The 18,036-nt window shown below is 52.5% G+C and overlaps 1 long non-coding RNA gene across 2 annotated transcripts in view; it reads left to right on the top strand.

The window, feature by feature from the left end:
• The window catches only part of LOC146402386 (uncharacterized), a 30,477-nt gene extending 27,175 nt beyond the window's left edge, over nt 1-3,302 (top strand). Inside the window, exons 3-4 of one of the 2 annotated variants that reach the window (XR_014806336.1) lie at nt 88-2,294; nt 3,019-3,302. This is a non-coding gene — a long non-coding RNA (uncharacterized LOC146402386). Of the gene's footprint in view, nt 1-87; nt 2,464-3,018 lie in introns of those variants that run through there. The other variant, XR_014806335.1, reaches the window with a different exon arrangement.
• Nucleotides 3,303-18,036: the final 14,734 nt, after the last annotated feature.

Below are 18,036 nucleotides of genomic sequence, written 5' to 3'. Positions count from 1 at the left end.
TTTGTTTCAGGGGGTCCCTCTTGGGCTGACATCGTGGCCTAGTGGTCCCCCTACCCCAGTCCTGCTTCCTCCCCCACTTTCTCACAGGCCGCTCTCCACAAACCTTTGCCCTCCCAACGCTAAGCATCTGGACACCCCGTCTGCAACCATGGAGTCAGACAACTGAGTGTGAGGACTGCCTCTGCCCCAGTGGCTTTGGAGCTGCATCTGATCTCTCTGGGGCTCGGTTTCCCCTCTGAGTCATGGGGATGATGGCTGAGAGGGTCCGGTGAGTCAGCAGGAGCGCCCAGGGCATGGTTGCCTGGCGCAGATACCCCACCTTCCTTTGTAAAGAGTGAGGCGAATGGAATCTGGGTCTATCTTCCTCTCCGCCAATTTCCATCCCTGGGGTCACTGCCAAGTGTGTTGCCCTATGAGCCTGGTCTGTAAAGTGGGGCTGGACCCCGCCCTCCCAGGGTAGGGCACCTGCAGGTCAGGTGTGGGAAGCCCCACGGAGCCCAGCTCTTTGGATGCTTAATAGCCAGGTGGTGTCACCCTTGTGCCTGAGGCCAGGTCAGGGGTGGGAGGTGAGCAGGAATCTGCAGGGCGGGCGTATTTGACTCCCGTGAGGCCCGGGGCTGACAAGTAATGGGAAGTCCCAGGGCTGGGAACACGTCCTGTCCTCCCGCAGAAGTTCTCTGGGTCTAGGATACACCGTGGAGGCGGGGAGCCGGGAGCAGGGCCCGCCGCCCTGGTCATTCTGGCAGCCCGCGGGGAGGGAGGATGTGCGGGAAAGAGGGCGGGGCTGGGGGCTGGGGGAAGGGGAGGTGCCTCCCTCATCAGACTGGAGCTGTTGGAAAGTGGCAGGAAGGCCTCCACCACCAGACTGGCCCCTCAGGTGGGGACACTTTCTCCATCAGGGCAGGAGCTCCTTTGCAGGTGTGCACAGGGCTCCTCCTCCGCCATCAGATGAGTTTCTCCCCAAGAATGTGAGGGCGACTTCCCAGAAGGTTAGACATGTCAGAGAGGTGCCGCCTCCGCTACGAGGCTCAGACACCCCCCTCCCAGGATGACTAGGAAAGCTCGAGCTTCCCGAAGCATGCCTCCACCACCTCTAAAGCTTCCTCAGGGTGCATCTCTGTCCCGCCTCCTCCATCAGACTAGCTCACTGACTTGGGAGGCTCGATCCCGCCATCTGACTAGGAGCACTTAATGAGATTAAGTCTCGTCCCCAGTATTAAAGTATAAGCTGAGCATTACCCGGGAGGAAGCGGGAGCCTGCCTTCTTCATCAGCCTAGCCACTCCCTGCGCCGGGACGACCCTCCCATAAGGAACTGGGAGCCCCGCTTCCCAAGCCCACTTTCCCAGCGAAGAGCACAGAGCCCGGCTCAGAGGAAGGGACAGCACCATCCCTGAAAAGCTGGCTTTTTCCCTGGAAGCCGGTGCCTCCCCAGCCCCAGGCCACAACCTCCCCTGTAGCCACCGAAGCTTAAAAACACAGATGCAAAAGTCCCCCAGGCTCCTGGGAAAGCCAGGTCACCCCGGGCCCTTCCTCATTTGAGCCGGGGCCACGGTGGTCTCCTCTCCCCTGTCCCCAGCACCGTCCCAGTTGGGGCCAGCTCTGCCCTGCCGCACTTTCCCACAAGATCGAGCACCCAGCGGGCGTGTCTCCACCACCCCGCCCGGTGGAATCAGGCTGCGAGCTGGGAGCAAAGGCCCGCGCCCTCCAGCCTCGCAGCTGCGCAACCCTGGGCAGGCTCTGCATCCACACCTGAGAGCGTGTGGCTGGCGCCCGGCATCCGTGGGGTTGGGGCTGGCTGCTGAGCTGTGGGGGCCAGGGGAGCTCTTCATGTCAGGCTCCGCAGGGGTGGGCTTGGGGCATCTCCTTAGGACATTAGCCACCCCTGAACTTATGTCACTTCGGCTTCCGGTGGTCACACGGTCCCGGAACATTCTGCTCACGTCTGGGAAGATCGAATTGTATGGAGTGTCTCAGATCCCAGGTGCTCTTCTTGTGGGTTCCGCCCGCACCCCGCTGCCTCCAGGCGCTCCTCCCCCCTGGAGAGCCAAGGCCTCTGAGGAATAGAGAGGTATGGCATCGTGGGACTAAAAAGAGTATCTATTTCTTTAAAAATTTTTATGTTACCAAAGTATGATTGATTCACAATGTGTGGTGTTAATTTCTGCTGTACAGTAGTAACTCAGATATATATGTATATAGGAGTTCCCGTTGTGGTGCAGCAGAAACGAGACCAATTGGCATCCATGAAATGTAGGTTCGATCCCTGGCCACTCTCAGTGGGTTGAGGATCCGGCATTGCCGTGAGCTGTGGTGTAGGTTGCAGACACAGTTCAGATCTGGTGTTGCTGTGGCTGTGGTGGTAGGCTGGCAGCTGTAGCCCTAGCCCTGGGAACTTTTATATGCCATGGGTGCAGCCCTAAAAAAAAAAAAAAAAAAAAAAAAAAGACAAAAAATAGATATAGATATAGATACACACACACAATACATTCTTTTTCATATTTTTTCCATTATGGTTTATAAGAGGAGATCGAATATAGTTCCCTGTGCTATAAAGCAGGATCTTGTTGTTATATCCATGCCATATATAATAGTTTGCATCCGTTAATCCCAAACTCCCAATCCAACCGTCTCCCTCTTAGCAACCACAAGTCTGTTTTCTATGTCTGTGAGTTGTTTCTGTCTCCTAGATAAGTTCATTTTTGTCATGTTTTAGATGCCGCATGTAAATGGTATCACATAGTATTTGTCCTTCTCTGTCTGACAGACTTCACTTAGTATGGTCATCCCTAGGTCCATCCCTGTTGCTGCAAATGGCATCATTTCATTCTTTTTTACGGCTCAGTAATAATCCATTGCAGATAGAGAGATAGAGAGATAGAGATAGATAGATAGAGAGAGAGAGAGAGAGAGATACCATATTTTCTGTCTTTTTTAGGGCCACACCTCTGGCATATGGAGGTTCCCAGGCTAGGGGTCCTATCGGACCTGTAGCTGCCAGTCTACACCACAGCCACAGCAATGCCAGATCCGAGCTGTGTCTTTGATCTACACCACGGCTCATGGTGATGCCAAAGTCTTAACCCACTGAGCAAGGCCGGGGATTGAACCATGTCCTCATGGCTACTAGTCAGGTGTCTTTAGCACTGAGCCACGATGGGAACTCCCAACACCGTATCTTCTTGATCTACTCCTCTATTCACGGACACTTAGGTTGTTTCCGTGTCTTGGCTACTGTGAATAGCACTGCTATGAACATAAGGGTGCATGTATTTTTTTGAATTAGTTTTGTCCAGATCTATGCCCAGGACTGGGATTGTTGGCCTATATGGTGATTCTATTTTTATTTTTTTGAGGAAACTCCATACGTTTTTCCATAGTGGCTGCACCCATTTTCAAGGAATATGTATTTCTAAATTATGAAATTCAGTGTGGGAATTGCATAAGACAGAACGTTCCATTTCATGATCTATTATAAATGGAACAGATTCAGAAATGATTCTGCCAATTCTTCAGAAGCCCCTCCAGGCCTCTTTCAAATCACAATTTCCCTCCCCTCAAGGTAACGTTTTATGCTTTTATTGCTCTCCTTTTACTCCCTATAAGTACACATCAGACCACTACGGTTTTGAAATTTTTAAAATTGAAATATCATTGATGTACGATGTTGTATTAGTTTCAGATGTATAGCAAAGTGATTCAGCGTCGTCACTGCTGTGGCTGTGGTCGCTGCTGTGGTGTGGGTTGGATCCCTGGCCGAGGAAGTTCCGCGTGCCACGGGCGCAGCCAAAAAAAAAAAGGGGGGGGGAACTTAAGGAATGAGGAATTATCAGGTCACAGAGTCTTAGGAACTCAAGAATAATAAAAACGCATCTTTGGCAAACCTCAGACTCACCATGTGAACATTTTAGAAAAGAGGAAGCCCCACTGGCAGAGGCTTCCTAGCTCTCAGAAGGGTCTCAGGCAGGACCTAAAAAGGCTTCTGTCTTCTCGCTTTACTTGTGTCCGCTTCTCCACGTGGGCCTGAGGGCCACTTATGCTGGTCACCTGCCCTCCCCCTCCCCGCCTTGCCCAGGGCGCAGTGCAAGTCCAGGCTCCCACCACGGAGGCCCTGAACCAGGTACCACCTCCTTCTCCCCTTCCCCCCTTGTCTCCCACCTCCCCCCCACCCTCCTCCCACTCCCCAGCTTTGACCAGCGGCCTCTCCCCCCACCCTCCTGCACTCAGGCCCGGTTCACTTCAGCCTCAAAAAAGATGTCTCTTGTCTCTTCCACCGAGATCTAGACCAGGGCACACACACACTGTTCATAGGTGTTCGATAAACATATCAGGGCTCAGCTCTGGCAGCCCTTCCTCCAGAAAGCCCACCTTGATTTCTCTTCCTAGGCTCAGTGGCGTCCCCTCTGGATTCCCCAGCCTGAGCCCCAACCATTCGGGGACGTCGCTGTTAAGGGTGGGGGGCAGCTTGATCTCCCCTACACGTGAGGTGTGCCGTGAGGGCAGACGGGGTGGGGGGCTGCGCATTCCCCCACTCTGCCCACAATAGCTGAGACCTGAGGAAACTGGTCCTAGTCAGTCCCATGGGCCTATTGAAAAGACTTTCAACAACGCTCTGATTTGCGCCTCCCTGATGTCATCCCTCTGGGGCCCAGGGATGGCTCTGGCTTTTCTAGGTCAACAAGGGGTGGCCAGTGGTTCAAAGGGACTCAGGTAAGGCCTGACAGTGCTCAGCCCAGGACCCACCCTCCTGAGACATGGGAGCCTTGACAGTGGCTCAGCTGTCTGTTCCCACTTCCACCCTAAAAGCTCATAAAGCCCTTCTCTTTTGTGGTGTAAATGTTTGTTATGCGCACTTGTGTACCTGTGCACCCACCATGAGACCTGAGACCTCAGCACCCACCTTCTCCCTAAATCCCTCCTCCTTCACCAGCAGCACAGAGAGGTTAGAGGCTCTGCTTAAGGTCACACAGCCAGGGAAGGGCAGAGGGAGACAGGACTTTCATTTTATTTTCATAATTAGTTAATTCATTTTTTTCCCTTCTTTTTAGGGTCGCACTTACAGCATATGGAGGTTCCTGGGTTAGGGATTGAATCGGAGCTGTAGCCACTGGCCTACACCACAGCCACAGCAACACCAGATCTGAGCCGCATCTGAGACCTATGCTGTAGCTCACGGCATCACCAGAGCCTTAACTCACTGAGTGAAGCCAAGGATCGAACCTGCATCCTCTCAAACACTAGTCAAGTTTTAACCCATTGAGCCACATGGGAACCATTTAATTTAATTTAATTTATTCATTTGGCCATACCCATGGCATGTGGAAATTCCCAGGCCAGGAATATAATCTGCACCACAGGAGCAACCCAAGTTGCTGTGGTGACAACACTGGATCCTTAACCTGCTGCACCACAGCAGGAACTCCCAGGATTGTTAAAATCAACTTATTGAGATGTAATTTACATATGAAGGATGTGTACGAGGGATGAGCTCAGATAAAAGTTTACAGATTATGTATCACATCACAATCGAGATATAGAACATTTTCTTTTTTTTCTTTTTTCTTTCTTCTTCTTCTTTTTTTTTTTTTTTTGTCTTTTTAGGGCTGCACTCAGGACATATGGAGGTTCCCAGGCTAGGGGTCTAATCAGAGCTACAGCTGCCGGCCTTCGCCACAGCCACAGCCATGCAAGATCCAAGCCGCATCTGCAACCTACACCACAGCTCACGGCAATGCCGGATCCCAAACCCACTGAGCAAGGCCAGGGATTGAACCTGCATCCTCATGGATGCTAGTCGGGTTCTTAACCTGCTGAGCCATGACGGGAACTCTGATATCGAACGTTTCCGTCTCCCCCAAAATACCCTGTGCCCCATTTGCAGCCCAACCCTCCCTTTGTCCCCAGTACCTGGCAGCCACTGGTTTGTTTTTCACGCCTAGAGTTTTGCTTCTCCAGAACATCATAGAAATGGGATCATACAGGAGTTCCCGTTGTGGCTCAGCAGAAACAAATCTGACTCGTATCCATGAGGACTCGGCTTCCATCCCTGGCCTTGCTCCGTGGGTTAAGGATCCAGCGTTGCCATGAGCTGCAGTGTAGGTTCCAGGCGCGGCTTGGATCTGGTGTTGCAGTGGCTGTGGTGTAGTGTAGGCCAGCAGTTGTAGCTCTGATTAGACTCCTAGCCTGGGAACCTCCATATGTCCTGAATGCGACCCTAAAAAGGCAGAAAAATTGTTTTGTTTTGCTTAGAGTAAAACGCACTCTTTTGGCTGTACTGTTCTGTGAGCTTTGTGACACACACAGCCGGGTAGCTGCTACCAGCATCTAAATGCAGATGGTTGCCATTACCCCCCAAACCCCTCCCGCTGGCCCGCTGCGGTCACCCCCTCCCCCATCCCACCCCCACAACCGCAGAACTGCTGTCACTATCCAGCAGCCTTTTTCCGAAGGTCTTTGAAATGAATTAACAGGCCTTTTGAATCTAGCTTCTTTCACTCCTGCCTGTGAGATGCATCAGAAGCCTGTTGCATTTCATCTCCACCCCCCCACCCCCCGCCCCCGCCTGCCCCGTCGACCAGCAGAGGAACATGGGGGCTGTTTTTCAGCTATTGGTGGTTCTGAAGAGAGAGCTGCTATAAAGAGGCGCGTGCTGGGCCTTGTGTGACCTTAGGCTTTCATTTCTCTTGGGTAAATACATATTTAACCTCTGGGGAGACTGGCAAACTCTTTTCCAAAGTGGCTGCTCTGGTTGGCGACTGCAACACCAGATCCGGCAGCGCTTGTGGTTGCAGCGCCTCCATGTGAGTCCTGTTCTGTGAGATGGGGCTGCACTCTTGGCCACCGAGCCACCCCGCGCCTGGAAAACAGTGATTGCAACAAAAGCTCTTTCCCCCTTGGTCATCATGCATGCAGTTGCTTAAAAAAAAAAGAACGAGGAAGCAATTCTGGGCTGATGTGCTGCGATGCGATCTCCTAGATGTATGTCTGGGAGGAAAGCACAGGAGGCTGAGGTGTAAGGGTGTTTGCCATTTTTGGAAAGATCTGCATACATTTATTTATTTATTTGCTTTTTAGGGCCACACCCACGGCATATGGAGGGTCCCAGGCTAGGGGTCAAATCAGCTGTAGCCTCTGGCCTACACCACAGCCACAGCAACATCAGATCTGAGCCACGTCTGCAACCTACACCACAGCTCATGGCAATGCCGGATCCTTAACCCACTGAGCGAGGCCAGGGATCGAACCAGCAACCTCATGGTTCCTAGTCCGATTCATTTCCGCTGCCCCACACGGGCGCTGCTATACATGTTTTCCTGTCCATGTATAGACTACCTCTGGGTTAAAACGGGTAAGATAAGAGCGGGAACTGGGAGGCGGCAATGGGACTGGGGAGGGGCCGGGCAGGGGTCGTGGTGGATAAGCCCCTTCTCACTCCCGAGTTGTGCTTTTTGGATTTTGAAACTTGTGAGTGTTGTCCAGGGTCACGATAGACAACAGGCAACCCATCTGCCCCACCAGCAGGTGTTTCAGGCCTTGCTCTGGTTGGGAACAAATAAGTTCCAGCCCTTGGGGAGTCAGAGTCTCGCCTCTCCGACGGATGGTCAGTGAGACAAGGGAAATAGAGCCGATGTCAAGTATTTGCTGTGGAGAAAAAAGGTTGGGGGGAGAGATGGGGAGAGGTTTAAAGATTTTATAAATCATCTGGAGGCCCCTATAAGGAGTGACACTGGGGAAAGATATGAAGGAGGGGAGAGAAGGAGCCCTGCCGACATCTGGGGGAGAGTAGTCCACGTGGAGGAACAGCAAGTGCGAAGGCCCCGAGGTGGACGGCACTGGCTGGCTGAGTGTGCAGGGGGAGGATGGAAGCAAGAGTGGGGAGATGAGAGGGGGAGGGAGGGTCGAACAGATGGGTCTGGTCTGGTGGGTCGCTATGGGGACTTCGACTTTTACTCGGAGGGAGATGGGAGCCATGTGAGGGGTATGATCAGTTTCTTTCTTTCTTTCTTTCTTTCTTTCTTTCTTTCTTTCTTTCTTTCTTTCTTTCTTTCTTTCTTTCTTTCTTTCTTCCTTCCTTCCTTCCTTCCTTCTTTCCTTCTTTCCTTCTTGCTTGCTTGCTTGCTTTTTAGGGCCACAACTGCAGTGTATGGAAGCTCCCAGGCTAGGGGTCAAATTGGAGCTACAGCTGCCGGCCTACACCACAGCCACAGCAACTCCAGATCTGAGCCACGTCTGCAACCTACACCACAGCTCATGGCAATGCTGGACCCTTAACCCACTGAGCGAGGCCAGGGATCGAACCTGCATCCTCATGGATCCTAGTTGGGCTTGTTACTACTGAGCCACAATGGGAACTTCCAGGGGTATGATGTGAATTAGGATTTAATAGAGTCCCTCTGGCTGGACACGAGCAGGCGTCAGGCTGCATAGTGCCCAGCAGGCCAGGGGCTGCGGCGCTTCTCCCGAGAGCACTGGGGAGCCACAGCAAGCTCTGAGCAGGGGTCAGAATTAAAAAAGACCCCTTTGGTTGTGCAGGGGGACCAGCTGTGCCTCCAGAGAGCAGGTGACTTGGGTGGGGAGGGTAGTTGGGGGAGGAATGAAGAGGATTGCGGGGCGGGGCGGGGCGGGGGGGGGGGCGTGCTGCTTCTGGGGCCACCATCAGCCAGTGTCCCAAGGCTGAGTTCTGCCTGAACTCAGCGAGTCTGCACAAGCATGCAAAGCGGCAGCCCCTTTTCACAGCTGGGGAAACAGGCCACAAAATTTCCAGGGAACTGCAGTGGGGGACATTTGAACCCACACCACCTCCCTCTGCGAGGCTGAGATGCGGCCCTGCCCATCCCTGACTCTCCTGGCCAGCCTCGGGGCGGGGCGGGAGGGGGCGTCCTCGGGTGGGTTAGGCCGCCACTCCTTCCCCCTCCCTCCCTCCCTCCTGGCCCCGGAGCCCCAAGCCCAGCTTTGGACTTTATCCCCGGCCACGGCCGCCGCCCGCGCCAGTAAAAGACAGGCAAGCGGTGCCGAGGCCGGCGGGCAAAATTCCCCTACTCCCGATGCCAGGGGAGTTACCCAGGGCGCGGAGGGCAGAGGGCAGGTGCGGAGAAGAGGGCAGAGGGGGAGCTCCCGCAGCGGGACCGGGCCTGCGGCCTCGCTGCTCTGTGTCCCATTTCCCTCTCGGTCAAACAGGCGTGGCTGCTTCCACCGCAGCAAGAAGAACCCGCAGTGGCAAAGGAACCTTCCCCTCGTGTCTGAGGGGGAGACAAAGTTTCCCCAGTTTGATGGGGGAGAGGAGGAGCCCGATGGCAACGACAAGGAGCTCTCACCGAATCTGCGGAGGGAGACAGGACTTTCAGATGGGGAGGGGGAGATAAATCCCGGTTCCCCGGATGGAGAACAGGCGTCTAATCTGGATTTCCAGTCTGGTGCTGGGCGGTAGGAAGGACTCACGTCGAAGTGTGAGATGATGCGTTTCTAATCTGAGGGAGGAGACGGGTAGCTCCAGTCTGATTGGGGGGGGGGGGGCGGCAAGAATTCCCCTCATCCCCCTCAGCCGCCCCGCCCGCCAGCCACGACCCCAATGTGGCTAGCCGCTCTGAGCTTCCAATGTGATGAGAGATAAGAGTGTCTGCTGCAGCTCAGCCAGCTCTTTCCTGAGTCCCCGGAGTCTGAGCAGCAGCTAAATGCTTGAACTGTCACCGTTAGCAAGCTCCAGAGCTGGAGGGGCCAGGGCCGAGGGACACAGAGGCCAAGGGTTTGTGGGATTTGCTCCAGGGACCCAGGGGCAATTGTGGGCCTGACTCCCTTTTGCGAGCTCAGACCTGGCTGGTGGTGTCCTGGCGCCACCTAGCGGTGGCTGTAGACCAGGCCTCCCCTCCAGAGCTGGAGGACATTGGAGCCCCCAGGAGTCCAGGACCACCTCTCTCCGACTTAGGGGCAAGTTCTTCCCGCCCTCCGAAAAAGGAAAGCCACTTGTGATTCTGCGGTTTCATCGCGTTCATCCTCCAGGTGGCTGGGGGGGAGTGTCTTTCCGACTTACAAGCCTACTCCTGTCTCTCCTCCGCTCACAGATTGTCCATGGCTCCCCAGTGCCTTGGAAGGCAGCTCACACACAGGCCCGACCACCCTGTGTTTCGGCTGAACGTGAAGAGTGTTTGGAGCACGTCACACTCAGAACTCACCTTCAGGCCTTTGCACAGGCCGTTCCCTCTGCCTGGAACACCCTTTCTTGCCTCTTTGCCAGCATCTCTCCTTCTCTTCCTCCAAGTCTTGGAGTAGATGTCTCCTCCTCCAGGAGCCCCTCCCCGGTGCCCCAAGTCAGGGTCGCAGTCTCATGGGAAGGGCTAGGTCCCCATAGGGCTTGACCCTAGTGCCTTACTCCAGGGCATGTTTGTTTGCATGGATGGATGGATGGATGCCAGGCTAAAGAGTTTGCCAGAGAACAGGCAGAGGAGAGTTTAATCAGAAGAGGGACAAGGTCAGATTTAAAAAGCCCCTCTCTTAAGCCCTGGCCTTTGCATATGCTGTTCCCTCTTGCTGGCACATTTGCACCTATGAATCCCGCTTATCTTCTGGGTGGAGCCACCCCCTCCTCCAGGAAGCCCTCCCTGACCCCTCCAGCGGGCTGGGTCAAGCATCCACCGACTCAGCCTCCTGGGCTCCCCCATCTCAGCCCTGATCAATGCTAGGTTGTCACTGCCTGTGACAGGTCTGTCCCCCCTACTGGGTCCTGGGAGGACAGGACTGGGTTCTGATCACCCATTGCCTTCTCTGTCCAGCTTGCAACAGAGAGGTCCTTCTGTCCGGACCTGGGTTTCGATCCTGACGCCCCCACTCACAGTGTCTCGGGTGAGTTTGGGCCTCTCCCAGAGCCCCAGTTTTCTCGTGAGAAATGTGAAAAGAATGGTTGGTTCCTCTCCCAGCCTCGCAGGGCTGTGGTGGGACATCAAGAAGATGAGACCCTGGGTCCTGAGGTGACCGCATGCCGGGTGACTGTGGGTGACCCACTTCCCCTTTTGGGGTCCATCTGGCTGGATGAATGGGTGGCAGGGGCCCCATCCTGCTGGGACATTCTAGAAGGCCGGCACGGGGCTTCCCAGGGCGGGAGGGTCAGGGACGGGCAGAGGGAAGAGGTGTCTGCTGGGTTAGGGGAAAACCAGCCTTCCCCATCATAAAACGGATGACAGGAGGGAAACAAACAAGACCGGCTCCACTGGGGCGTGAGGGGAAGTTGGTGGAGAGGATAAGGGGCCCCTCGAGGTGGGTGAAAACCACAGTCCGCAACTTGTGCCAACTTCCCTCCCGGAGCCTGTGTGCCTCGGGGTCCAGGGCGACGGCTGGATCACTGTCCTCTGAAATGCCACGCACCTCCATTCCAGCCTCCCCCTCCATCCCGCTCCACCGGCGGCCTTCCAGCTTCATGCGCCTCCGCTGCTGCCACAGTTCCATCCTGCACCGGGTGTGTGGGGGGGGCACTCGCCTCTTCTTTCGCTCCCCCTGCATCCAGCCCATCAGCAGAGGCCACTGGCTCCACCTTCAAAGTCTCTGCTCACCTCCGAGGCCGCCATCCTGGTCTGGCTGCCTTCACCTCCTGTCATCACTGCTGTCACCTCCATACTGGGTTCCCTGTCCTTACAAGTGCCTTCAACAGTCTCTTCCAACAGGGGGCCAGAGGGATCCTGTTAGGACCGGAGCCAAAGCCCGTCCAGCCCCTGCTCAGAGCCCTCCTGGGGCTCCCACCTCCTTTGAGGTGACGGCCAAAGTCCACTGGAGCCTTCAAGGGCCCGCATGAACTTTGTCCCCCCTCTGCTCTTACCTCCCCACTTTCCCACCACCCTGCACTCCCTCCACATCTGCCCTCCTGCCTCCTAGCCTTGGCACATCCTGTGCCCTCCATTTGAAATGATTTTCCTGCTGACTTTCCACCCAGCTCCTCTGATCCTTCAGGTCTCACCTGTGATAGGCTGAATAATGCCCCTCTCCAAAGAGATGCATGTCTGAAACTCTGGAACCTGCGAATGTTCCCTCCTAGGACAGAAGGGCCTGGGCAGAGGGAGTCAAGTTCAGGATGGTGAGACAGGGGAGATTAGCCTGTATGATCTGGGTAGGCCCGAAATGCCACCACGGGTGTTCCCGTTGTGACTCAGCAGGTTAAGAACCCGACTAGTGTCCATGAGGATGTGGGTTTAATTCCTAGTCTTGTCTAGTGGCTTAAGGATCCAGGGTTGCTGCATTTTTCGACATAGGTCACAGACACGGCTGAGATCCCTGCGTTGCTGCGGATGTGGCGTAGTCCTATAGCTGCAGCTCTGATTCGACCCCTAGTCTGGGAACTTCCATATGCTGCTGTAAAAAGAAAAAAAAAAAAAAAAAATGCAAGCACAAGTATCCTTGTAAGGAGGAGGCAGAGAGACTTGACCAGAGAAGAGATGGTGATATGACAAGAAAAGCCAAGACTGGAGCCATGCAGCCACAGCTAAGGAATGGTGGCAGCCACTGGGAGCTGAAAGAGGCCAGGAGAGGATGTTCCCCCCTGGAGCCTCCAGAAAGAACCAGCTCTGTGGACCCCTTAGCCCTGCAAGACTCATTTTGGACTTCTGACCTCTGGAACTCTAAGAGAATACATTTCTGCTGCTTTATACCACTGTTGGTGGTGATTTGTTACAGCAGCCACAGGAAACGGATACCCACTTTCAGCATCACCCCACTGGGAGGCTCCTCTGGATGCCCAGCTTGAATTACTTTCTCTGGTGTTTCTCTCTCCGAACCCAGAAGCTTTTCTATCAGATCATCGTGACCCTTTGTGATGACCTGTTAACACCTGTCCCCCACTCTGGGCTAGGAGCTTCGTGAGGCCAGAGTTCCAGGTATCTTGGTCTGTATTTGTTCCTGTGACTTTACATGCGAACTCCTTCTTCTCCTTCTCCTTCTCGTTCTTCTTCTTTTTTTGCTTTTGAGGGCTGCCCAGGCGGCATATGGAGCTTCCTAGGCTAGGGGGTGAAACAGAGCTACAGCTGCCAGCCTACGCCAGAGCCACAGCAACGGGAGATCTGAGCTGCATCTGCAGCCTACACCACAGCTCACAGCAATGCCAGATCCTTAACCCATGAGCAAGGCCAGGAATCAAACCCGTGTCCTCATGGATCCTAGTTGTGTTCATTAACTCCTGAGCCACAGTGGGAACTGCCTACATGAGAACTTCTGAGGGGACACACTCAACAGATATTGGTCGAATTCTTCCACTTACTTATCAAATAGGTATTGAGTACCAGGGGTTTGCCTGGCACTGCTCTTGGAAGTGGGGAATGCAGATAGTGATTGGGGCCTTGCGTCGCCCCTTATCATGAACTGAACGTCTGTATCCTCCCTCAAATGCACATGTAGAATCCCTAACCCCCCAATATGCCTACATTTGGAGATGGGGCCTATACAGAAGTAATTAAGGGTGGGGCCCTGAACTGATAGGATTAGTGTCCTTTTTTTTCTTTCCTATTTTTTTTTTTTTAGGGCCGCACCTGTGGCATATGTAAGTTCCCAGGCTAGGGGTCAAATCAGAGCTGCAACTGCTGGCTTGCACCATGGCCACGACAATGGCAATGCCAGATGCCAGAGGTGTCTGTGACCCACACCACAGCTCAGGGCAGTGCTGGATCCCCGACCCACTGAACGAGGCCAGGGATCGAACCTGCATCCTCATGGATGCTAGTCGGATTCGTTTCTGCTGTGCCACAATGGGAACTCCCTCGACAGCATGTTTTAATGTCTTGTAAGGCAAGTCTCCTTATCATTACTACTATTATTTATTGAGCACCTGCTATGGGCCAAGCACTGATTTAGGTGATAAACAAAAGAGATAAAATTCTTGCCTGGTGGACCTCACGGTCCGGTGGAAAGGAACGAGTAAAGAAAGAAATATATAATATTGGAGTTCCTGTGTGGCACAATGGGAGCTGCATCTCTGCAGTGCCAGGGTGCAGGTTCAATCCCCGGCCTGCCCCTGGCACAATGGGTTAAAGGATTCGGCATGGCTATAACTGTGGCCTAGGTTGCAACTCTGGCTTGGATTTGATCCCTGACCTGGGAACTCCTTATGCCATGAGGTGGCCAAAAGGGGAGAAAGAAAAAAAAAAAAAAAAAAAAGAAAGAAGAAATGTATCAATTAAAGTGGATTGTGTGTCATAAATATTCTGATGAACAAAGCTAGACAACAGTGGGTGTTCAGGGAGGGGTTCTTCCTTCCGAGGAGATGACATCTGAGCCAAGACCTGAATGGAGTATCATGGTGAGAACACTCCTGGCTGAGAAAATCCCGTGCAAAGGCCCTGAGGCAGGAGTTGCACAGGTTGTTCAAACAACAGAAAGGCCAGAGTGGAGTGAGAAGGAAGGAGAGGAGGAGGGGATGGACTGTGATCCAAAGGGAAGATGATTCTAGAAAGGGGACCTTGCCTCTGGAGGGCTCTATTTCGTCTTCTCAGGAATGTGCACCTGACACCTGCTTCTGAAGGTCACTGTGGGAACCCAGGGAGCTTCTGCCTGTGGTTAGCAGCACAGGTGAGGCTCTTTGGTTGCCCTGGTCCTGGGCAACCTTGAGGAGCTGGCACGACCTCTCTGGACTCTGGACTCTGTGTCAGGTTGGGCTGGAGCTGGCAGCCTCCTTGCTTGGTTTTGGTTCCCAAAGTCTGGCCTTGGCACTTTGGTGCCAGACACCCCCTCTTCCCTCCTCCTCCTCTTTCTTCTCTCCATCCCCGCTCGCCCCTCCCTATTCTGTCTTCCTCCTTCCTTCCCTCCCTCCGCTTTCTCCCCCCTCCTCCCTCTGTCTCACCCTCCTCCCCTCTCTCCATCCTGAATCAACATTCCAGCCCAGGGGAGAAAAACAGGGCAGGCTTCCTTCCTCTCCCTGGCAGGGCTCCAGAGACTGATGGGGCCATTGTGTGCTTTGGCCTCAAGGTCATTCCCGCCCCTACCCCTTGTCCCCCCCTAGTGCGGAAAGTTGGCTTGAGAAAAGGCATCTTGGGTGAGGGCGTAGGGCTGGGGGGAGAGAGGCAGAGACGGTGCCAGAGGGCCAGCTTGGCTCCCATCCAGGGCGAGTGGGATCTGAGGGCCCAAGAGGACCCTAAGCACTCTCCGGGCTTTGTGGGGGGAGGTGGGGAGCCACTCTCATCCACCTGGGACAGAAGAGGGCGTCAGTCTGAGCCTTCACGCTGAAAACCTGCTGTGTGATCCCGGGCCAATTCCCGGCCCTGCCCCTTCCTGGCTGAGTGACTTTGGGCAAGTTGCCTCCTACTCTTTGTGCCTTATTTTCCTTTTTTATGTCAAACGGTCCCTGCACCTGGGTCCCCCAACTTCTCAGCTGACAACAATTACCCAGGCTATTTATTCTGAAAATCTAGTTTCCAGGTCACTACCCTGGAGACAGTTTTCCTGGGCCCAGGTAGGGAACGGGGAGATGTTTTCTTTTTTGTTTGTTGTTTGTTTTCAGGGGCGAACCATGGCATAGGGAGGTTCCCAGGCTAGGGGTCGAATCAGAGCTATGCTGGCCTACACCACAGCCACAGCAACGCTGGATCCTTAACCCACTGAACGAGGCCAGGGATTGAACCCGCAACCTCATGGATACTAGTTGGGTTCTTCACCCACTGAGTCACAATGGGAACTCCCTGGGAGATGGGAAGTATTTCAAATTAACAGCTGGGAGATTGGGGCCCCATTTCAAAGGGAGGCTGCAAGGGGCAAGTCAGGGAACCTGTGCTGAGAGCATGTTCCCTGGCACCTGGGATAATCAGCATTGGCATTCTTTTTTTAAATTAAATTAAATATTAGTTTATTTTTATTACTCAATGAATTTTCTTACATGTATAGTTGTACAACAATCATCACAACCCAATTTTATAGCATTTCCATCCCAAACCCCCCATGCATCCCCCACCCCCCAACCTGTCTCCTTTGGAAACCATATGTTTTTCAAAGTTTTGAGTCGGTATCTGTTCTGTAAAGAAGTTCATTGTGTCCTTTTTTAAGATTCCATATGTAAGTGACAGCATTTGATCTTGGTGTCTCACTGTCTGACTGACTTCACTTAGCCTGGAAATTTCTAGGCCCATCCATGTTGCTGCAAATGCCATTATTTCATTCCTTTGTATGGCTGAGTCATATTCCGTTGTGTGTATGTACCACATCTTCTTGATCCACTCCTCCATCAGTGGGCATTTAGGTTGTTTCCATGTCTTGGCTATTGTGTATAGTGATGCAGTGAACATTGGGATGCATGTATCTTTGCGAGTCATGGTTTTCTCTGGGTAGATGCCCAGGAGTGGGATTGTTGGATCAAATGGCAGTTCTATTTTTAGTTTTCTGGGGAATCTCCATACTGTTTTCCACAGTGGTTGCACCAATTTACATTCTTACCAACAGTGTAAGAGGGTTCCTTCTCTCCACACCTTCGCCAGCAATTAGTGTGTGTAGACTTTGATGGTGGCCATTCTGGCCCGTGAAAGGTGCTACCTCATAGTGGTTTTGATTTGCATTTCTCTAATAATTACTGAGGCTGAACATCTTGTCATGTGTTTTTTGGCCGTCTGTATGTCTTGGAGAAAACAGGAGAATTGTCTGTTTAGATCTTCTGCCCATTTTTTGATGGGGTTGTTTGCTTTTTTGGTATTGAGCTGCAGATGGTGTTTATAAATTTTGGAGATTAATCCCTTGTCAGTTGCTTCATTTGCAAATATTTTCTCCCATTCTGTGGTGGGATTTTTTTTTTAAGTTTTTTTTCTTATTTATTTATGTTCTTTTCTTTTTTCATTATTTTTTAATTTTTAAAATTAAAAAAATTTCAGCATCGGGATTCTAAAAGCTTCTACACGTGTATTGTTTTTCTTGTAAACCATTTTCAGGTGATTACAATTTTTAGGAATGGCTGGTATTCCATAAAATGAGGGGAACCTGTGCCATAGGGTTAATTAAGTTTCCCAGGAAGAAGGCATGATAGAAAAACGGTTATTTTTGGCTTTTCTGTCTGCCTATTGCCCACGCCTAACACCTGAGTGAATTAAAAAGAATTTATCAAGCACTTAGGTAACTAGATTCTTTCTTTGTTTGACTCATTTACTATTTTAAAAATTATTATTTTTTAAATTTTTTTGTGTGCTTTTGTTTTTTATGGCCGTACCCGCGGCATATGGAGGTTCCCAGGCTAGGGGTCCTATTGGAACTATAGCTGCCAGCCTACACTACAGCCAGAGCAACGCCAGATCCAAGCTGCATCTTTTACACCACAGCTCATGGAAACGCTGGATCCTTAACCCACTGAGCGAGGCCAGGGATCAAACCCACAACCTCATGGTTCCTAGGGATTCGTTTCTCCTGCGCCACGATGGGAACTCCCATTTTAAAATATTAAATTTATTTTTATTTTTTATTATTTTATTTTTTTTTCATTTAGTCTTTTCAACAGTCCTAGGAGGTGTGCACCACTTATTTATTTTTTGACCATGTCTACAGCAAGCCGAATTTCCCAGGCCAGGAGTCGAACCCATGCCACGGCCTGACAACACAGGATCCTTAACCCACTGAGCTATCAGGGAACTCCAGGTGGGCTATTTTTATCTCTGTTTTATGAGTGAGGAAAAGCCACGCTGCCTGGAGTCCCACAGCTAAAGTGCTACCTCGGCTCTGTCTGGGCTCCCAGCCTGTGTCCCAGCGGCCCAGCAGAGGAGTGAAGGGGTTTTCGTTGGCCAGCGCCTCTGCTTGGCCGCCGTGCGAACTGTGGGACCTGGGCTCTGTGCATCCCTTTCCTCACCCTGTAAAATGGAGGAGCTGCCAATAACCACTCACTTGGGTTCCTTCAGGAATTCATTGAGATGGAGAGACAAAAGGACAAAATTAATGCTCACCATACAGTAGCTATAATTATTTTGTGGTTGGTGCTGTTTTTCCTTCTTGGACTGTTTTTTTTTTTTTTTTTTTTTTGCCTTTTCTAGGGCCACTTTCGCGGCATATGGAGGTTCCCAGGCTAGGGGTCTAATTGGAGCTGTTGCCACCAGCCTACACGACA

The sequence above is a fragment of the Sus scrofa genome, chromosome 6, assembly GCF_054392235.1.
Source record: "Sus scrofa isolate SSC_HxYL_T2T_F1_AM1 chromosome 6, Sscrofa_HxYL_maternal_Yorkshire_Landrace_v2.0, whole genome shotgun sequence".
Taxonomy (NCBI): Eukaryota; Metazoa; Chordata; class Mammalia; order Artiodactyla; family Suidae; genus Sus; species Sus scrofa.
Note: the sequence above shows the minus strand (reverse complement) of the source record. Positions and strands in the feature narration are given on the sequence as shown.